The sequence below is a fragment of the Protopterus annectens genome, chromosome 1.part0 (assembly GCF_019279795.1).
Source record: "Protopterus annectens isolate FY-2018-M chromosome 1.part0, PAN1.0, whole genome shotgun sequence".
Lineage (NCBI taxonomy): Eukaryota > Metazoa > Chordata > Ceratodontiformes > Protopteridae > Protopterus > Protopterus annectens.
Window position 1 is genome coordinate 505,296,334 of NC_056725.1, and position 24,109 is coordinate 505,320,442.

The window sequence follows — 24,109 nt, forward strand, 5'->3', positions numbered from 1 at the left end:
TTTTGAGCCTTACCTATTCAAGGCACACTGTGGGTAACAACAGCCTTTGCCAGTATCCATATGGCCAGAACTGATAGGTGCATGCCACCCCTAGCAGGTGGAGCATCATGTCATGCTCAGCATGTCATCCCAGGCTGGCACACATTGGATCCCCTTTGACTAACAGCAATACTTCAGCCAATTATTGCAATTGATCATCTCATCGTCATATTGTGGCATCATGCTTGGTGAGGGTAGGATGTTAGTCAGGGTCATCAAGTTTGCATATACTACATTGTGTTACATTGCTTAACACATGGCATTCATGCCTCAGGTGGTGCTGCAGGGCTGCCTCTGTCAGATGCACATACTACACTCCCTGTACATGTTTGTGAGCAGGTTATGTCATTTTAGGCATCCCTGTTATTATATGAGTGAGTCAGAGAGGGGTATCATTCCCAGGGTTCCTACTGAGCCAGTGTATGTGCTATGCGTTGCCTCTTTGCCAAGGCCAGGGCATACTGGGCACGCCTCCTTCTGCCTACTGGGGTAGGCTGAGGTTGTTCCTCCTCCAAGTCACGCTCTGCCTGTGATGGCCTTGGCAATAGTGGGGGGCTGTTTGGCCCGGCCCTATGCTGGTCCTGCTGCAGCTGTTTTCACAAGATCATATTATGTAGCATAGCACATACCATGACAATTTGGGTACATGTCGTTGGTGAGTACTGCAAGGCTCCATCAGATGTGTCCAGCCACCGGAAGCATGACTTGAGCAGCCCAAACACATGCTCTATTACATTACGTGTTTGTGCGTGTGCCTCATTATGGCGTTCCTGTTCAGGTGTGTGTGTGTTTCTGATGGGTGTCATCAGCCACGGCTCCAGTGCATAACCTGCATCCCCCACTAGGTGTCCATGTGGGATGTCCCCATTGGCAAATGTCTGGTACAGCTGCGTCAAATGCCAGATATGGGAATCATGGTAGCTCCCAGGGCAGCCAGCACACACATTCATTATTATGCCCTGGGCATCACACATGACCTTGCAGTTGATGGAGGGGAAGCCCTTGCGGTTAATGTAGGCCCTACCCCACTCACCGGCTGGTGCTTTGATGCGTATGTGCGTGCAGTCTATTGCACCCACTACCTCAGGGTATTCCGCTATTTGCTGGAAGAGACGCATATTGCTGGCCAATACCTCATGGGCATTGGGGAAATATACATGACCACCGACATGTGCTGACATGGCATCCAGGAACTGGTTCCGTACCCTGGAGGCTGATGCCTGTGATATCCCCATCATATCACCAGTTGGTCTCTGGAAGGTACCTGTTGCTAGTATTCTTAGGCCAACACATACCTTGGTTTCCACTGGGATGGGTTCCCCTCTGTTGGTTCTGTGTGTGAGGTGTGGCCTGCACAGCTCGACAATTTGCTGCAGGAGGCCTCTGTCCACTCTATAGCACTCCACTATCTCCAGCTCATGTAACCCATGGTAGGTGACCCTGGGCCTGTACACTCTTCTCCGTCTCCTCACTGTGGGTTGTCTGGCACCATTTGCATTGTCACCACCCTCAGCAAGTAGCCTATATCTCCTTATGACAGCTATGGCAGCCCCTAGCATTTCTGCTCTGAGTTCAGCTTTTTCAGTTTTCACTTCTAATAGCTTACTCCTGTCTTGCAGTGTCTCTTGAGAGAAACATCCTGCACTGCTGTTTGCAGAGTTTTAAGTGCTTGGCTAGGCTACTATTCTGCCTGTGTAATTGTCTGCTTTTAATTGTTTTCACCTGCTAGCTCCAGCAGTATTCCCTGCTAGCTTCCTACTAATTCTGTTGCTTCCTGTTTCCTTTCTGTTTCCTCAGGGGGGAGCAACGTGCATACCAGCAGAAACACGCTCACAGTGGCTTACACACGCGCACACATGCTTACACGGTTTAGAATCTTGTTATTCGGGTTAAAACGCACGCACACCAGCGCAAACAGTCTTACACATCTGCCAACAGGCTCCCACATGCTCAGTCTGCCTTACACGCGTGCACACTGCCCTACTCGCGCCTCATGGCGCACACACGTGCTCATGCACACCCAGCAAGAAACTTTGGTGTAAGCAACAGTGTACACCTTCCATTTCTTGACTTCCCCATGCTTATCTTGTGGCACTCCTCTTTCCATGATATGTGTCTGACATCTGTCATGTAACACTGACCTCCAATGAACTGCATTTCTTTCTGCCATTCCCCCCTGTGATGTCACCTATCTCCTACTCTATTCCTCCCCCTTATGTATCTCTTACACTACTCAGAATGTGCTCATTTGCTATGTGACAGTGGAATTCAGTATCCTAACACTCATTTACATCAGATTGCCTACTAATGCTTAGTTACATGTCTCAGACTCAGCTTCCCCCCTTAGCAACCACTAAACGGTGGCCATGTTGTTTTTGGTCTGCTGGTCCCTGCATTGTAAATCCATGTATTGCATAAAACCCACATTTGTGGGTTTATAACCTTCATTTTTATGTTTTATATAGCGCAGCCCATTTGTGCGGGGCTGCGCTGCGCTGCGTTTAAACATCGGCGATCGCCTAAAAAAAAATATTTATTTCTCATATTTGCATCGGGGTACCTTGCCAATGGCCACATATTTGGCCATTGGCATGCTGCCTGACACATATGCACCCTTTATTTGGAGCTGACATGGCTCCATTGTGTTTTTTGCAGAAACATACTCAGTTGTCAACTGAGTACATTTCTGCAGCTAAAACGGCTCTTACACGGGCTGCTTTGGGCTTCCTGGATCGCTAATCTACCTCATTTGCATGCCTTTCGGCTGCAAGTGAGGTGATTAGCATATCCACGCCCATTCCATGTAAGAGACGTTTTAGCTGGTCTCTTACATGGAATTTTGGGCTGTTCCTGGATCGCGAGGGCTGCATGGAGTCTTACACTACTCTTAGACTCCGTGCAAGCCTTCGTGAATCCTGACTTATATCTACCAGTAGTACTTATAGTTTTGTGATAATGCTCTAAATTAATGAAGGGTCCCTCCAAAATATATCTGCAGGCACTACAACTGTAACATTTAAACATACCTTTACTTTTGTTAGTAACAGGGGGTAAAATAGAGGTCTCATCTACCTGTAACATATTTTTAATGGTATTACCCTTCTTATACACAAACTTTGGCTCGTTTCCCAAAACAGCATTTAAATGACTACTTCCTGCTATTATTTTCCAACTACTTTGTATGACGGATTTGATATTTTCACTGTCTACTGACATCTCAATAACACACCTAGGTAGTGATTCACAAAACTTTTTACTGCTATACGGTTTATTTGTAGTTAAACCTCTAACTAAAACAGGAGGGAAATCATGTTCTCTTCTATTTTTAATGTCCAAACCTCTATCTTCTAATAGCTTAATAGGGTAACCTGTATTACAAAACAATTTAGTGATAAAATCAACCTCATCATTGAAATCATTCTCATCACTCACCGTTCTTGATGCTCCTATATACTGGCCCTTAGGAATGTTCTTTTTCATAAAATTGGGATGGTTGCTATGAAAATGTAAATAATTGTTTACATATGTTTTTTTCCTGTATATTTTACTAGAAAACCTCTTTTCCATAACATTCCAGGTCAATTCTACATCTATAAAACATATTTTATTACCCATATCACCTACTGTAAATTTTAAGAAACTATAACTGGCATTGATTTCTTCAAAAAAAGAACCTGGAGTAATGTCTGTACCTTTTAAAACGAAAAAAAGATTGTCAATAAATCTGCAATAAAACAATACCTTAGGAAAAAAATATAGGGACGTTAATATATCCTTTTCCCACCATCCCATGACCAGTCCTGCAAAGGCTGGGGTTACTGTAGCCCCCATCGCTACTCCCTTTAGTTATTTATAGTACTTTTTATTGAAGATGAAATCATTATTTTCCAATAACAATTGTAATAATCCTTGATATAATTTAATAGCGGAATCATTCCAAGTAGTATATTTCTGTAAGAAATTAACCAGAAACTCAACACCTTCTGTCTGGGGAATCGAAGTATATAGTGATGTAACATCTACTGTTAACATAGTAAAATTACTTCAAACTAAGTTAGCTGATTCTATTATCATGGAAAAATCCCTTATTTGATCTAAAAAAGACCAAGAATCTTTTATAAAAGAAGGCAGGCTTTGAACTAACGGATTCAGGACAGTGTCCAGATACAATGAAATGCCTTCAGTTATACTGCCTGACGCTGACACTATCGGCCGAAAGGAGGGGTTGTTTAAATGTTTGTGAATTTTGGGTATACCGAACAGTATACCCACTTTAGTGTTTTCCACTAAAAAATAATTGTATAAATCAACAGACAAATCACCATTCATTAAAAAATCATACAAACAATATTCAACATATTTGAAACTTCTGTCAATGGTGTTATATGTAACCTCACAATATTCACTTTTCTTAGCTAATAAGCTTTCCATTGCCTTGTTATAATCAATGGTCAGCATAACAACTACCCCACCCCTTTATCTGCTTTCATAAAGCGTACGTCATAATCATTTCTAAGTTCAGTCAATGCTGTTTTGTCTTCTTTAGTTAAATTAAAGTACATTGCACTTGGTTTGTTATGTAACACAGACCTTACATCTCTCTCACAAAAACATTCAAACACTTTAAGTGTAGAATGTAAAGAGGGATTATATGTAGAAAGTTTGTGAAAACAATGCGCGGCGTTCACATTAACATCTTTCATGATATATTTTAGATTAAGTTTCCTAATATACATTTTTAGTTCTAATAAAGTATTAGCAACTAGTACTCGCTTACTTGTAACATAGTTGAAACCCAACTTTAAAACACGTTCATGTTTGTCAGTCAAAATAATGGCTGATAGATTGTACAATTTATTCTCTAAACTCACAGAAAAGACTGGAGTCGAATTTAGTTCTTCTTCCGAAAAAGGCTCCTGCCGCGATTCTGCCTCGATTGCATCCTGCTGTTTCTTTTTAAAGTTTTATTGAATTATTAGATTGTTAATTGATTAATTAGACAGCATGTGTATAAATGTTTGAGACAGTGATGAATATTTTATTCTGAAGAAGTCTACTGGACGAAAATGTTGAATAAATTGTTTTATGTTAATTCCTTTCTCGTTCCTCTGTTGCACCAGTGTCTGGTGGAGTTGTGTTTCGCTGGTATTTGGGTTTTTCTTAGATATTTTGAAAATCTTTGCTGATGAGCTGCAAGAACTAGCATCTATATTCCCTGAGGCTGAGATGGGAACTGTGGGAGAGTTTGCCTCAAAACCAAGATCAGGACACCTAACTGACTGCCAGAGGGAAGATGGAGGTCACTTTTAGTGTCGTTGATTTACAAAATAGTATAACCTCAATGAATGCTGGAAAGATCTAGGACATAGCTTTTTTGCCAGACTTTATAGATCCCTTCCTCTCTCTTTGTTGATTCTCTTGCTACAAGTGTGTAATTGTTATGAAAGCTTCCTTGAGGTAAACTCCATTGGTTATTTTCAGGCTGTTACAGTAATTATAATTCTTAACGCAGGCAAAGATCTATGAGATTCATCAGGCTATCACCTCCTGAATATAGTATGTACATCATTTTGTGGATAAAGAAGATAACGGAAGTGATAAGGTAGCAGCAAAACCTTGATCAGATATGGTTCATTCCAAACAGGTAGCCTTTCAATTGTGTCCGGTGAGTAATCTTTCGAGTTTATTGTAAAACTCACAAAGGTAAAAAATTCCTCTTGTAGCAAAAAGCATTGGTGCAGAGTGTGTCACTGACAGCCTGTCATAGAACTATTTTATGGGTAACTTGAGAAAATGTCATTTCCCTGACAAATGGATTGATGGTGTCAAACTTCTTTCTGATGAATCTTCTACATCAGTTTGTTTAGGCGTGTGGGTTTCTGAAGCAGTGCATTTGAAAGGCAGCACATATCAACGCTGTCTACTCTCCTTCCTCCTGTTTATGCTGGCTATGGAAACTTTCATTACCTTGAGAAGGCTTTTCCTTTGTGAGTTAGAGGTTGGAAGGGCTGCTAATTCCTAAATAGCACCGAACCTGCTTACTGATGATATACTGATTCCACTCTCTATGTCCTTGACAAGAGGACATATGAACGTATTACCTGCCCACCACAGGTAGAGAGATATCCTACTTTAAAATGATTGTCTCAAACTCTCAAGTGCTCTTTGTAGGTTGCTTTCCCAACCCCAGCTGGGTAAGACCTTCCCTGCTGACTCTAGGAAGCTATATATAAAGTATTTGGGGTGAATTTGGTGCTTTCTGTGGGTAAAACAAAGGCATTTATGCAGAACATAGTGGCAGAAGCACCGGGCAATTACATACAGACTTACAGGTCCAAGATGATGCCAATGGATCTGCAATTAATTCATTAAAATGGTCGCGTTTCCTCAAATGGTATATTCATGTTTGCCTTTTGTCCACCCATTTAAATTTACATTGGATACATTGGATGAAAGGAGCATGTGCAGTCCAGGTTTTGTTGGGCCCCAGTTTGGCCAAGATTAAGAGTGGAAATTCTAGCCAGCAGCTTCAGTGAAGGAGACCATCAGTTCTGTAATTTGTCTCTCTTCTTTCTGGGCTCCAAATTCAAAATACTAGTACAGGTTTATGATGCACAGTGCAAGCAGTCAGAGAATCTAACAGTTAAATCATGCTGGTCACAGATAAGGGCCTTTATGGTACTGGACACATAATACTGTATTGGCTGACTAGCCCCAAGAAACAGATTTTGCAGAAGTTGAAAGCACACATATCCTATATGTCTAAGGACTCCTATGGTAGCTATACCTAGTATGATTGTGTAGGAAGACAGGTTTTTGCTTGCCATGAGCTTGTGCACCTATAGGTCTTTACACAATACTATGCTCCCTCTTCCTGAGCCTTTCTGGATAGAACTTGTTTCTTGTAGAGGGGATAAGTTATCTTAAGCTGATAGGAACTGTTGCTTTTAGCTCTGTTTCGACCAGTAGAGTGACTCAGGTATTTACTGGAAGTCCAAATTAATGTTGGAGGTGCTCCTCACATGTTGTGGGAGATTGACCGCATATATTTGTGACTTTGTCTAAATCTGAATGTTAGTGGTCTGAAATGGACGGTATATGCCAAATATTTCTGAGATTATGAATTTACCCTTTGACCTTCCGAAATAATGTCTGGAAGTCCATTATCCTAAATGTACCATATTCTCAAGGCATTATATTATGCAAAAATGCTCACTGGAGTTCAATAATGTGTAACATGGGCCTAGAAAAATAGGGAACCCCTCTGGATGTAGAGAATGCAACACTTGAATAGGCTGTATTTCATTAGAGAAATTACAGCCAGGTTAGATGCACTGCCTTTTCTATTGCTACTGTATCGTGGCTTTTATTGGCTTCCTATACATAATCATGAATGAAATCAATATAACTAAATTAAATAATAAATTACACCAATGGCTTGTTCAGTGAATCCACTATTGTGTATCCATCATGTTACCTGCATCAGTTTTAAATTTGTTTTATGTAATCTTGCAGCGTTGGTTGATTTCCTACTTATACCTGCCTGGAACCTCTATTTTCCCTGTTATTTGTGCTGTTATCCCTCCCTAGCTCTTCTGTGTCCTCATTTGCTTTTGGAAAAATAAAAATAAAAAAAAAATAAATAAAAATGCACATCAGTTTTACTACATAAAATAGCTAAACACAGAGTAACCTTAACTATTATGGTACTGAATGGAAATGAGCAAGACTGAGAAAACAATTTCTTTCGTTAGTTCCATGGATCTCCTTGAATTTTAATTATGGTTACACGGAAGTAAAGGTCATAAAATACTGAGCCCTCACTGGTTAAAAGAACACTGTTTCCCTTTCTCACTGACCTCTGCCAAAGAGCATTTAATTGATTTACTGATTGAGGCTTATTCTCAGCTTCTGCTTAGTGCACTATTAGTGTGTTAGAGGTCAGGTCATGACACTCAGGATTGCTTGCTGCTAACTGATTTAGCAAATGGACTGATTCCCTGCTAAGAAGTGCACAACATAAGAATACAGTAAGAACCCTTGAAACACAGAGTGCATATTTTTATCAGCCTGACAAACAAATGCATAAATTGCTAACTATTGATCTAAGAACAGTCTTGGTCAGTTACAGATGTTTAAAATGAAGAGAAAAGAAGTGTAATCTCCCTTTCATTCAGCACATCTAGCTATAGATGTTGCTGGTGTCATTCATTCCACAACTAGGAATGATGGGTAAGCACTGAAAGATGGTTGACCTTCAGGAAAAATGTTGGACATATCCTGTCGTACACAGAAGCTTTTCCACAGGTGGCTTTTAAATTTTTTTAATTTCTTCCTGCAAATGTTCAGCAAATAATACAGTTTGACTAGAAACTAATGCAACAGCCTAGCGTAATTCTTTATCTTGTCAATATTAGTAAGGAAATAGCTAATTTATTTTTGAAAGTGGAATTGTTCCCCTCAGAGAATAAATACAGGTAGCATGTGTAAGAGAAGCACTGTGATGCAGTGAGTAACATTATCACTTCACAGCAAGAGGTTCACCAGTTCGATTCTTAGGGGGTACCTTATGTACAGATTCTGTGTGTTTTCTCTTTTTTCTTCAGGAATTCCACCTTTCTCCAAAGGACATGTAGCAGGCTGATTTCTGACTGCAAATTCTTCCTAGGTGCACATGCAGTGTGCGTGTGTATACAAATGAAAGGCCTGTCAATCTATTTCCAGTCCATACTGTCTAGTACACTCCTCGGGTGGCAGCGGCTGTTCTCAAGATCACTATAGGTCAGACGGGACTTGCAAGTACAGATAGATGTGTGTATGTGAATAATTACATCCGATATACAGAATACATTAGAGCTACTTGTTTAGATCTTCTCTTAAATATCTATATGAAACACTGTACAAGTTCAGATATTTTAGTCGTTCATAATAACTTAAATTTTCACATCCATGGATGCCCTTGGTATATTTCCGCTGTACTATTTCCAGTTTACTCATGCTTATACAACATATAGTTCTATAACTATCATTGACCAATTGGTTGACATGATTAGAAAAACTCAAAGCTGGATCTACCCATATACTCAGGTCCTTAAATGAGTCTACAGTTGTAATCACTGAGTGATACCCACACCTCCAGGTTAGTGGCACAGCATGATGCTTCAGAGATCATCCACGTGCATCCAACAATGGGCAAAACTGCAGTTCAAATTGTAGCTTGCTACAGATCACCCACCATGTCCCAGGACCCCCAGTCTGCGTTTCTGGAAACACTGGGAAACATAAAGGTCCTACCAAACACCCTAATATTGGGCGATTTCAATTACCCAAACATTAACTGGGAGAACTATTCAAGTACTAACTCCTTGCCCAACTTTTCCTAGAATTTATAAACTCAAATGCCCTGGTTCAACTGGTCAGCACTCCCACCAGAGGTGACAACATATTGGACCTGGTCATCACCAACATGGGCGACCAGTGTTCCACACCAGAGGTCAACCCCTTGCTGGTTAGATCTGACCATAAACAAATCACTTTGGATATCCATATTCTGCCCTCACCCCCGGACAAGAAAGCCACCATGAAAAACTTTTTAAAAGCAAACGTCACGTTTGCTTAAGACCGAGGTGGGAAGTTTCAAAGCCCCCACACTGAAGGATAACACTGTCCAAGCTGCAAAATCCTTTACTAATGCATTCTACGGGCAGCTACAAGAATGCATGGATCATGCCATCCCAAGCAAAACCAAGACTCACTCCTCCAAGAAAAGGAAACCAGTCTGGTGGACTCCTGCCATAAACAAGCTATACAATAGAAGGAGGAAACTAATACAGAAAAGAGTAAAATCCCAAGAAGGGAAGACATCCCTGATCACTATCAGCAAGAAACTACGATCCCTCATAAAATCATCCAAGGTGAGCTTTGAAAGAAACATTGCCAAAGACTCCAAAGATAACCACAAGGCATTCTTTAGCTATGTCAAGAATCTAAGTGGCAATGCTCAGATCTGCTCGGAGTTAGTGCAGAATGGCACAAAATACACTAAACTGACTGATATTGTCAACATCCTGGCAGACAGGTTCAGCGCAAACTTCACCCCCCTCTCACCCCCAAAAGGGCCCATAACCATACCAGAAGAATGTAGAGTCCCTGAAATCACAGACACTCAGGTTAAAACAGCCCTCTCCAAAGTCAAAAACACAGCATCAATGGGACCAGACGGTGTCTCAGGTTGCGTCCTACACAAGCTCAAAGACGAACTAACCCCTCACCTATACACACTGTTCAAACTCAGCCTTTCCCCAGGCTACATACCCACAGAGTGACACACAGCAATGGTTATTCCGCTCCACAAAGGTGGAGCCACAACAGACCCCGGAAACTATTGCCCTATAAGCCTGACTAGCTTGGTCTGCAAGGCTATGGAGTGCATCATCATGGAACTCATTAACAGAGACATTGGGAACCTCCAAACACTGGACCCTACCCAGATTGGCTTTGTTAAGGGCAGATCATGCCTCCTAAACCTGGTGGACTTCTTTGAGACAGTTACCAAGGCTATAGACAAGGGAAAGGTGGTACACACAGCCTACCTAGACCTTGCTAAGGCCTTCGACACCATTCCCCATTCTGGTATTATAGACAAGCTCACCAACCTGAACATAAACCCCTATATCACAAGATGGGTTGCCAACTGGCTCACGGATAGAACCCACATGGTGAGAGTTGTGGGAGCTAGGTCCGTCTCTAAACCGGTTACAAGTGGAGTTCCCCAGGGCTCAGTCCTAAGACCCCTCCTGTTTGGCATATACTTCTCAGAGGTATAGGCAAGCACAGGAGGACTATGGCTGACCAAGTTCACAGACGACTGCAAACTAGGGGCTATAATTGACTCTCCGGCTGACACAAACATCCTCCAAAAGGGTCTCACTGAGATGGATACCTGGTGTCAAAATCATGGCCTCAAGCTAAATGCCAAAAAGTGCATAGTCATCCCCTTTGGAAAAAACAAAGTACCCACAAACTACCACATAGGTGATAGTCCCCTAAATATGGAAAACGTAATAAGGGATCTGGGGACCCAAGTAGATAGTAATCTCACCTTTGATAATCACATTGCCAAAGTGGTTAGGAAATCCTTCTATGTAGCCCACCTAATCATAAAAGGGTTCACATCCAGATCAAAAGAGGTCATTGTGCCCTTCTACTCATCACTCATCAGACCCATCTTAGAGTACAACACCCCATTTTGGATGTACCTTACAAGACACCTGCAACAGCTGGAAAGACCACAGAAGTACCTCACCAAGAAGATCAATGGCCTCAAACAGATGCCCTATGCAGCTTGACTGAAGAAACTCCAGTTGTACTCGGTTGCATACCGCCTACTCAGAGGTGATCTCTGCCTGACATACAAGGTCATGTCCAACCCAGAATTGATGAACATGCTCCACCTAAAGAAAACCTTATCCCCTCGAGCCACACGCTCTAGGGATCTAAACCTCACCACAACAATAAACAGGACATGCTGGAGGGATAGATCACTGTCCCAGAGACTTACCATGCTTTGGAACAAGATCTCAGTCTACATTAGGCAGAGCTCCTTGCTAACACTCTTCAAAAGAAACATTGATGAGTGGATGGGAAACAGAAAGTTTACCTTGGGGATCACTTCAGTGGCTCTACTGGACAGAGGCACAGGGAACTAATCTAAGGGGGCGATGAAAGCCAACACATTCTAGGCTTATAAATGCCTTTGCGCATATATTCTAGTACCCACCTATGAACCTGTATTAAATATACACCTTTCAGTTTGTGTCTCCCAAATCTTATTTGCTTAGTTTTTGATGTATTTATCAGCACATTATTTTCGTTTGCCCAACTAGTCAATTTAGTCAAGTTCTTTTGCAGTCATGCCCTATGTTTCACTACTGTCTTTTAGCTGCATTTATTTTCCTTCTATTTTTCATATTATATTCTTTGATTATTCAAAATGCTCCTCCTTTATAGCTGAAAAGGATGACTAGTTCAGTTCACTTAGCAAGTCAGCAAATCAGTAAATAAATAAATATGTCATAACAGCATGGCTGGTTTATACAGCCCTCCTAGGTGCAAACATCTACAGTATATTCATTGGTGATCCTGGAGATTTAGTCAAGTTAAATGATACACTAAGTCACAAATCAAGAAAGCAGCAAATGGGAACTGACCGTAGATATGCAGGATAGCTGTTATCCACATGGGTATTGTAATCATGGTGCCAGTAAGCCTCCCTTAATATGAGCAACATATTCTGTATCTATCTTTTGGTAAAAGCATGTTTAGCATAAACAGTCCCACATTACAACCTTAGTTTTAGTTCAATATCCACTTTGCAGTAGTTACTGTAACAATGCTCGTTATTTGAGATGGAATTTATTTACTTAGTTGCATAAATCATAATCACTTACCAGAAATCATAAATCCCAGAATCTCTGGTATTTGTAGCATAGAAGCAGGACAGACGATATTCTATTATGCAGGCTACAGGTGTTAGATCTACTCTGTGACTCTAATTAAAACATGAAACTGAAAACAACTACCAACTCCCTTCAGTGTCTTGAAGACCAAGGTTATATTATGTGATGCCAGGAAGTTTACTGCTATTATATAACTCCAGTGCGTACCACATCCTTATATGGTACTGTCTCTGAACAGGTGAAGTGTGTAAAACACTTGGATTTTCTTCCTAAAAAGGTAGCGTCATTCTCTAAGAACCTAAAGCTGGGACTACTGTATTATCTCAAAGATTCCTTCATTCCTACTTCTAAGTGCACAAATGTCAGTATAGTTCTTCTCCCTGTCTTACTGTATAGCCTTCTACATCATTTGTATGCCACTTCCTCCCAAGCAGAAAGCTATTGATAAACTCAGTTCTGGATATAACAGAACTGCAAGTTTCATTGAAGATGCAGTTCTTGAGAGCCATCACTGTGTTCCTGCCAATGCTCTTCCTATATGACTTAACCTGGTGATGTCATTCTCCACCTCCTCTTCTTGGTCCTTATGTACCTCTAAAGCGTCTCTTTTAGGCACCCTCTACTACCTGCACATCCAGGGACCACAGTTTTTCATGTGTTGTACTTACTTAGAAGTCTTTGCTCAAACAAATCAGACAACTGACTTACAGCCATACTTTTAAAGCTTCTTTAAAAACCAACCTTTCGTCTACAAACAGGTGAGAACTTTGCTGCCACTATAGTACCTATTGATGGGACCCAGCATCCTGTACTGTTTATCCTATATCTCTTTGTGGGTACTGTACGATGTTATGAGATAATTACTATCTACATGTGTACCAGCTTGACTTATATAAACCTGTACTGACAGGTTACAATTAACTTCACAGTCCTATGAGGTAACAGAAATATGTATCTTTGCAATACGAGAAGCATTAATCTACAAGAAATACACATAGCTCAGTGTAAGATTCATCATTAAACAAAATTATTATTCTTACATGTCTGCAATAGGACTAAATGAATATATGGGTGTGCAGCTCTTGCTGGAGATTTACTTTTATACTGGTGTTCTTTAAAGCATCTTTATTAAACATGACATTTTTAAAAGTGATATAGGTGCATAATCAGTAACAGAACATAAAACAATGGCAGTCTCAATGGCTCAACAGGTAGACTAGCACCCTCACCTTTGGTGAAGAAGATGATGGCTTCTGTTCCACACCAGATAGCTGGATTCATTTTCTCATGCAGACTCTACAGTGTACCATACAGGGAAGCTGCACTCCTAAGTATGCCATCCTTTGGATGAAACATTAAACTGAGAATCGTAGCTCAGGTGGATGTAAAAGAACTTGTGGCACCTATAAAAAAGAGTAGAAGTTCCCCACTGCCATGGTCAAATTTCCCCTAGTCAATATGAATGCCACCTCGGGTCTCCCTTGAAAAGAGGCTGTTGGCCTAGTAAGACTAATACAGTCAACAAAGTGTAACTAAAATAAACAAATACTATTTTTTATTATTTTTATGGTTTAAATTTATTTTTCATTTTTTAAAACAATTGTATTCATCCTGTTACATAAACTGATTATTTAGTGTCTGTTCATGTATATTACTGAATGTCTTTTTAAAAATAATTGTAATATGCTGGAGCTTTTCCTTCTGGGTTACCAAGGAAAGGGGGGTTTGACTAAACCCAGTCAGATCAATCTGGTAAACAAAAGCAAAATAAATAAATAAAACAAGATGCACTTACTGTAGCAATATTGCTACTCTGCATCTAACTAGTAATATTAAGGTGCAGTGGGTTGTATACTGACCCCTTGATAAAATAGTGTTCATGGTACACTCATTAGTCATATACTCTTGAGTACATTGCATACCAGGAATGTTCCAGAATACAAACTCATCAAAAAAGGTACAGGATGACTTAAACATTGTGGTTTAGACCACTCAGTACCATTTTGCCATTCTAGATTAGCTACACTGAAGTTTACCAAGACTGGACAGCACAGAATATGAATAACAAATTTTATCCAACTAAGATTATCTGAATCAGGTTTGCCTTAGACTCTAATAATCCGTATCTCACATTTAACTTTTTTATACATTAACAATGGCCAGTTAAAACAGTCACACAACAACAGCAAAATAAGACTCTCAATCATGATATAAATAGATATGAGTCTTGTGCCAAGCATCTCAGAACTGTCAAACTCATAACACAGACCTCTCCAGTTCTTTGAAAACAGCTAAAAATAAGTAAATAAATTGATGAATTAGCAAATAAGTAAAATAAAATAAAATAAAATAAATAACAAACAAATGCCAGTTCTAAAAAGCAGAGTTAGCAGTTAGCGTTATTGCCCTATGTTGCTTGCTTTTCCATTTCTGTTCATGGTTAGGGTTCCTTCTATTTAAAGTTGCCACATCCACCCCAACCTCCTTTATGTCTATGAGGCTTTCCACCAGCTTCTTTAGTACTAAAGGATTTTAGGGGTATGGAGTAGTGATCAGGGTGCTGACTAATGGTGAGGGTACTAAGTTATGGTTAGAGTAGTAAGTACTGAGTAATTGTCAAGGTACTGAGTGATTGTGAGAGTACTAAATGACAGTCAGGGTATTAATTGAATGTAAGAGTACTGAATGATTTTAAGGGTATGGATTACTGGTTAGGGTACTGTGTGATGGTGAGAGTACTGAGTGATGGTCAGGGTACTGAATGATGCTAAGCATACTGAGTAGTGGTCAGGGTGCTGAGTATTGGCCAGGGTACTGAGTGATGGTGAGTAATCAGTGATGACCAGGGTACCTATAATAAGAAAACACTTCACTTTTGAAGATGTAAATGAAGCCAAATCATACATTTCCAGAAAACTACTTTGTGTGGCAATTTTGAAACTCTACCAAGTGCTGATCATGTTATTCTTAATTAGTAAAATGTGGACTTTTCACATGTTGAATGACTGAGGTAGAGTTGCTTTACTGCGCAGAACATTCAGTTTTGCTGTAAATCACTTTATGTAATTGCTGTTTGCATTGTTTCCATTTGTTGTTGTTGTTTTTTTTTGTTTTTTTTTTTGTGTGGCAAACCAGCTGTTGCAATATTTTTCTCTGTTTTGGACAATAACATTTTATTCTTTAATTATGACATGCTCCATGTCTGTTGTGACTTGTGGGGGTTTGGTATGTTAATGTTCCAGTTGTGCCAGCATGGTGATCACACCGTGGATGCTAATAAAATAAGTTATAATCTAAGTGTTTTGGTAAATGAATACATCAGTGCTGTTTCATATGTATTTATTTATTTATTTAATGACATTTAATTATTCTGAAAGTCCAATGGATAGGTGCCTATTTTCAGTGGAGGCTCAGGGGAAAAGCTTCAAAGTTTTACAAAACCATTTTAAGAACAATAATTTTACAATCTTCAAAAATGATACAAAAACATCTACCATTTATTACCAAATGTGCCAAAATTGATTAAAAATAGATCTAACTTTTATGACAATGATTTAATATGTAGAAAAATTTAGACAGTTTAGAGAAATTAAAGGTAAGTTAGTATTATACAATCAGGAAATGCAATATGAAGCAAGAGAAAAAAAAGTTATGGTATATTTAGTCAGAGAGATAGGGGAGAGAAATTGATTGAAGTAAGGAAGTGAGTGAAGGAGGGGAGGTAAGGAGGTATAAGGTATGAATAAGTACTTGCCCATATTTAGGGATATAGTTTATCCTCAGCTGAGCAAGAACAGAGCCAGATTTGGCTAGAAACTATTTCATCATGTTTTTAAAAGACTTGAGGGATGGTATTGAACTAGTGGATACTGATCAAGAGTTCCAGGCCTTAGCAACATGGCATGAGTACAGACAATGACCAGCAGATTTGATAGATTTCTGGAGAGGAGGTTTCGATCATTGGATCATAATGACAGAGAGGGAACATAGATGTGTAGAATAGTATTTAGTGCTGGACAAGCAGATGGATTCCGGATAATTTCATAGGTGGTAAGAAGCTACGTACATGTTAGTTGATGGGGTAGTTTTAACCAATTTAATCTTTTTAGTGCTATACAGTTGTGGGTTCTAAATAGGTTGTTTGCTGCAAATGTAGCCACTTTATTATAGCATTGATCAAGTTTTGATTTTTGTGATGCCTGGAGGTTAGTAAGGACAGGAGCACCATAAATTAGTGAGGGGAGGAGGTAAGTAGTGGCAAGAATATTTTTAATTGCGGTGGTGAGAAAGTTTTTGGCTCTATAAAGCATCCCTAATTTTTGGTGATTTTTTTATGCAATTTTTTATACGTAGGTCTTCTTCTTCTTCTTCTTTCAGCTTTTCCTGGTTAGTGGTCGCCATAGCGGATCGCCTGTCCGCTCATGATTGGCAGTGGAGTTTTACAGTGTCGAGTTGCCAGCCCGGCGCCCAACCTTCCACAGAAGGTACACACACACACTCACACCTAGTGCCAATTTAGAGTGTCCAATTCACCTACAGCATGTCTTTGGGATGTGGGAGAAAACCGGAGCACCCGGAGGAAACCCACGTGACCACAGGGAGGACATGCAGACTCCGCACAGAAGGCACCCCAGCTGAGGATCGAACCGGAGAACCTCTTGCTGTGAGGACATTTAAAATTATCATCCACTATCATCCCTAATAATTTATGATAATTGACTTCAATGGTTGTATTATTAAGATAGTGGATTTTATATTTTGTTTTTTCACAAGAGAGGGATTTAAGGAAAAAAAAAGTAGTTATTTTTTTGGATCCACTGCAATACATACATCAAACCTACTCACAAGCATGAGTTCTGAGTTACAAAGCCATGTTTCAGTGGCTATTAAAGCTTCCTGAGTAATTTTTTGGAGCTGTACCATGTTGACAGATATGCAAATGCATATGGAGTCATCTATGTATTGTATTAAGGAGGTCTGTTGTGTGGATGCATAGAGGGTGTTGGTGACAATGTTAACCAGTAGATTAAGGATAGAACCTTGTGGTACACCGGTAGTGACTGGGAGGTATGGAGAGTGGGAGGGCTGACATTTTATTGACTGATACCTATTAGACAAGCCGCGTCTGAACCATAAAAGAGTGGGCTGAGAGAGACCTAGTTAGGACTTTTGAAGTAAATGTTTGCTGTGACAAACTATGTTGAAGGCTTTAGACAAGTCTAGTAATAAGGAGGAGACTAGTTTGCCATTATCTCTTGCTTTAGTGACAGTATCTATAAAGGTAAGAAGTGCAATGTGACTAGTATGGGAAGGAAGGAAGCCATGTTGTCTGGGGGGATACAATCTTTTTATATCATTTATTACTTGTCAACAGTAGCAGATTTTATTTGGCTTATTTGTTCAGACCACTGGAAAATTGTGTAAAAAAATACAACAAATGCTAACAAAGTGACAATTTTATTTTAAAGTACTTTTGCTTATATGTGTGTAATATGTGTGTATTTATACATTTGTTCACCATGTTAGAGCACTGATGCAAGTGGACCATGTTAAGGCTCAGGCCAAGGTTTACAGCCAGATAACAAAGGGCACATGGTAATATACAAGTGCATAGTAATTTGCATTAAGAAAATAGTAGTACAGTCAAAGTTGAGAAGTTATAGGATTAAGCAATACAAGGTTGCCAAGAGGTTGTTAAATATCTTACATTAGGAGTGCATTGACCAGTAAAAGTATTTATATACTGCTGTACTACACTAAGAACTCTGGTAAAGGAATAGTGTTTTGTACTACATAATGACGCTGCTACAAAACTATGAAAAATAGTAAAGGCAGACAGTTTTACACTAAGATTTGTACAGCAGGAAGAGGAAGGCAGAAAGGAAGGATTTCTGTACATCAAAAGTGAGACAAAAAGTGTAGATGTAGTGAGGTTAGGAGGGGTAAAGCAGAAAGGTGTGTGAGTAAACTTTTATAGGAGTGAATTGATGTGTTTAAGAATTGGAGGAAGAAGGAGGTAGAAATGGGAGGTACATGAAGAGGAGCTTTGTGAGGGGTGGTAGTGAATTAGTTAGAGTTGTTGTTTTGAAAGAAATGTGTATGTGGTGTATAGTATCTAGAATAATAAGTGCAGCATAAGTATCGAGTGCATAGTTTGCAAACAAAATCACAATAAGATTTAATGACCATTCAGAAATTTTATTTCTAGATATATTGAAACTGCTATAACAATGATGAGTAACAGCTGAAAAGGCAAAGTTATTGATGCAATTTGTTCAGTCAGTGACATTAAGTATGCTCATTGATACATAGTGCAGTATGCTATAGATCTCTGACTGGTCCCCAAATGTTACTTAGAAGACCGCACACACAGATTGAAAAAAAAATGTTTATTTCATCATGTCTTGATGTTTCCTACATTTTAACACCACTTTTGGACTCTATAAGATTTTTTAAATATTTTTAAATGTAATTCCAGGTCTGCCCACATAGGGTCTGGCATCTTGATTTTTTAGCTACCTCTATGTATCCCACAATGCAATGTTTGGCTTTAAAATACTACATCTAGCCCCTAAGCTCCTGTCAATGCATTAACTTTACATGTGCTTCCACCTTGCTTTATTTTAGTCAGTCAGGTATAATTAGCATTTCTTGCTTTTCAATGACTACTTAAAAGACAAACAGGAATAACTGTATAAAAGAAGACCAAAAACTCAAAACATATTGCCACGTAGACTAGAATCCATATAGGTCCAAAATTTATTAAGACAAATAATCCAAGGTAAGCGCTTTCATTTGGTAGCTATCACCAAACTTCTTCAGACAAAGTAATAGCGCAAATGCAATCCAAGTTATACTACAAGAACACACCCTACCTCATTAATGAATTAAAATCAATTAAAAATCATACCAATTTTTTTAAAAGGACATATTCCCTAATTACACATATAAATGCAAATACATACATAAATAATGCAATGAAAAAAAATGTTTTTATATATTTAAATAATGTAATGAATTTTTTTATATATATGTGTGTGTGTATGTATATATATATATATATATATATATATATATATATATATATAAACCCACATAAAAACATTACTTAAAAATAATAATAAGAGTAATAATGCTTATGTTTACAAAACGTACATATATATAATTATAAAATATGTAAACATTTTTATCTATCAAAGACTTTCAACTTCAATTTACTGGATATAGAGATAAGATCATTTAACCCAGGTAACTGGCAAGCATTAAGGAAAACCTGCCACCAGGTTTCCTTCTCCTCAAGGAATAATTTCCAAGGCCCCTTTCTATCCCCACATTTGACCTGTTGTAGCACTATGAATTTAAAAGAATGGTTAGAAAAAAGGCAAACAGGGATAATCACACAGACATATTTCCTAATTACACTGCCTGTTACTACCTTTTTTTTCTAAAGTGGTTAATTTTCATTCTTTTGTTCTGCCTGAGGTCTAGTCCTTAAACTCATTTCTCCTTCCCCTGAACACCTCCCCTTTGTATCTGTCAAAGTGGCAAAGGTAATTTGAGTTATTTGCTGCTGTGATTGACAACTCACAGTAGGAAACAAAGTTCATGTACTGTTGCCTTGTACTATCCTCCTGTTTACAGTAGGACACTTATTTTTGCTGCACCATAGCCTCTTTCTGTCCTCAAATTTTAATCCTTACTACCTACTAATTGGTAACACATTATTTGCCAAACCTTCCAACTGTATTTTTCAGGGATTCCTGAGAAAGCAAAATTCTTAAATAATTGTGTCACAAAGGCTGTAAAAGATTTGAAGTTTGTTTGCCAGGATAGACTAGATAAAACATTTTGTTTTTATATAGCACTGTCATGAACTTAAAATAATACCTTTTTTTGCATCAGAATGCATTTTCTAAACAACAGTAATGCAAGTGTAAACTATCACATTATTGACTTAACAGTAATCCCCACTGATTACCTAAGAAGTTATGAGGGTCAGGTCAAAAGCAAGATTAAAAAAATCGTGAGCATTCTGCAAAATCAGGGACATTTGAGATGTATGTATTGTATTGTTGTCTGTATTTGCTCCCTGTAATTTGTCTTTTGCAACTGTAGGATTTATCCAAATTGTCTGCAGTAATTTTCTTAAACTGGTAAATCATTGTTAATGCATCTTCTCCAATTTATTTTTTGCACATTGCAACTCAGTATGCAGCACCTCCCCTTCACTGTTTTGTTTCTGATTTCAGTCACTTCAGTTTTACATTCCTCTTTATAAATCCACCCCACTTATTATTATTTATTGTGTTTACATAAATATGTTTATTCCCTTCCCTTTTTAATTCCAAGATACCACCACTGGTGCTTTTTAAAGCTCCCATGTCACTTACTACAATCAAAGTGAAGTTGTTTATTATAAAGACATCCAGGTTCATATCCTTGCATCAGACCACAGATGAAATTACATGCACTGATTAGGCAAATACTGCCTTGCTTGGACAGAATGCATTACTTATCCACCTTCAGTGCCTCCTGTATGGCCACAGATCCTACCTGTACTAAATGACAGCATCAAATACTGAATTCACATAAGCCCACTCCTGGAATTGTTGTCTTCCCAAGGTTACTATTATACATTTCTGGGCACTGAGTGATAAGCTGTGACTCAGGCAGCAGTCATTAGTTTGTACCAGGCCTTTTTATTTATTTATTTATTTATTGACATTTGTTGACCAGGAAAGTCCACTGGGTCAGAACCCCATTTTCAGCGGAGGCTCAGGGAGAAAAGCTCCATATACAATAAAACATATAACAGATAAATACAATTCAAAGCTCCATTTACAGTGAAACATATAACAGATTGATACAATTTACATTATTTAAAAGTGTGATTTTTATACAATTTCAGTAATAGAAATAAGCAACAATAAGTAAAAATATACAGTCAGGTTAAGTGTAGGCAATGGGTATTCACTTAGTGGCAATGTGCTCATCTTTATACTCTGATAGGAGAGAGGCTAAAAACAAAGTTATTTATTTTAATGTAAAAATCACTGTAGAAATGTAGAGTAATGAAAGTTATCTTGTTAAGGTTGTTAGTTAAGAATAAAGTCCAGTTGTACAAACAGAGTCTTAGGATTACTTCTAAGTTGGAGTTAGATTTGGAGCACATAGGCAAGTTTGATTTTCAAGAAAGTGGCATTTTAAGGTATATTTGAAGATACTTAAAGGGTATCTGTGTCTTTGGGGATTCTATGAATGCATCTAGTTTGCAATTGCCTGTGAACGTGTTCATCCAGAGGCCAGTGACATTAATCTTTACTTCAGAGAAGAAGATGCCAAAAAGGAGCTGCCGCAGCACCAAGCACTTGCTGACTCTGCTAGTGACTGCCCTTTCTGCAGACTTCTTGGGACTTATCTGTAAGCCAGCTGATTGTCTAGTGGGTGACATAGGAGTTTGCACCTAATCTTGTGAGCGTGTCTACAATGCTCGAGTGGGGTATGAAGTAGAATGCCTTGGCAGGTCAAGGCAGGCCATATGCATCATTCTTCCCTCATCCATTACTTTGATAGCTTTCTTAAAGTCCACCAGCTTAAGCAGGCATGATCTGCCCTTGAGTAAATCAAACTGGGTTAAGTCCAGCATCTGACAGTTTTCAATGTCATTATTTATCATATTCATGATAATTCTTTCTATGGCTATACATACGAGACTAGTCAGACTTATAAGTCAGTAATTACCCTGGTCAGTAGATGTCCTGAACTTGTGTAGAGGAATAACAGCTGCAGTCCTACATTCACTTGGCATAAAGTCTGTTTAGAGGCTATGGTTAAATAATCATTCTAGTGGGCCCTTCAGGTCATGTTTCCTGGTATTTAAGAGGAATCTTGGGATATTATTAGGACCCATCAATGCAGTGCGTTTGGCCTTTTAGAGATCATTGAGAACCTATTCCCTAGTGATAGTTATATTTGGGATTACTTCTTGAGAGGTATCCAGGGGAGAAAGCATGATAAAGTTGAAGCAGACTTTATCGGTCAGTAGATTTGCTATATCTTCTGGTGCAGTATAGATGGCTTATAATATAATTAGCTTAACATAGTGTTGTTTATTGCCTTTAAGGTTGTTGACATAGCATAAGAATGCCTTGTGATTGTACTTAAGCTATAAGGCTACTTTAAATTCATTAAATTTTGCCACCATGTCACTTAATAGTAGGCTGTTTGGCTTGCAGTAATTCCTGAAAGTTCCAGATCTGGCTAGTATTCCAGGTTTTATTTCAAAGGAGACAGCTTCATGGTCTGACCTAATCTGTGAGGATGTTACACTGTGTGTTTGTGTGTGTGTGTGTGTGTGTGTGTGTGTGTGTGTGTGTGTGTGTGTGTGTGATATTTGTTTACTGAAGTAATACACTGATCACCACTGTCCAATTTTCGGATGAGCCTAGATGAATTTCAAAATGTTTCATAAGTAAAAAAGACAGCTATGTAAGCAAAACCACAAGTAACTCATAGTGTGTGTGTGTGTGTGTGTGTGTGTGTGTGTGTGTGTGTGTGTGTGTGTGTGTGTGTGTGTGTGTGCATATGTCTGCATTATATATATATTTTATATAGGGCCTATAAAAAGCCTAACCAGTTAGCATCATTGGTGAGAAATGCAGTTAAGCTATCATTGTCATGGGAACAAAACAGCATCATTTTACTGTATTTCTCTGTTTGTGAAAAGAGCTTGTAGGGTTAGTTGTTCTGCTTAATTACACATGATTTCAGCTCAATATACACAAATGCACTATATACTCAAAGTCTAATTAATAAATAATGCCTATGCCCCACCAACCAACATGCTACCAGTCGTCACACTGAAAGGCTCAACTGTGTCAATATTGCATAATCATAACTAGAATCACTGCTAGAGAAGTATGAATAATCTTTAAAAACATTTTCTTATCAAAAAAATAAAAAAGAAAGCCAGCATAACCTCCACAGCAACACAAAGATCTTACTTGACAAAAAGCCAGATAGGTAAACATGAAACGGTGCCTTATGCTAAGGGTACCATGACACCTAACCTATTTATTTTTTATTCATTTATTTGACATTTGTTGACCGGGAGTGTCCTACTGAGCAAAAGCCCTTTTTTAGTGGAGGCCCGGGGAGAAAAGCTCCACAGTAGCACATAAAATTAATAACAGATAAACAAAAATGAAAAAGTACATTTAAATGAAGAAGACTACAACAAGTAACACAGTATATACTTGCTAGAAGTAGTAGTAAGCCTCTATACATTTTACAGTATAAGTACAGTGAGGAGAAGCAATGTCCTTGTTTTGAGACGAGCTATATCACAGAGCAGTTACTTGAAACACTGGATCAGTTATTTACAAATTACACACTAACAAAATCAAGTCAGTGAAAAACAATGAACGAAAAAGAGAGTTTTTTAAGATATACTCAGTAAAGAGTCAGCGTTAGACAATTACACTCAAGCTAATAGCCATTTCTTGAGCTACAAGAGCTCTTAGACTGAAGGAACATTCAAGACCATTCATAGGTATAACCATTTGCAAGTTATACCATATAAGGCTCGATTCCAATAGTTTTGATTTCTGTGT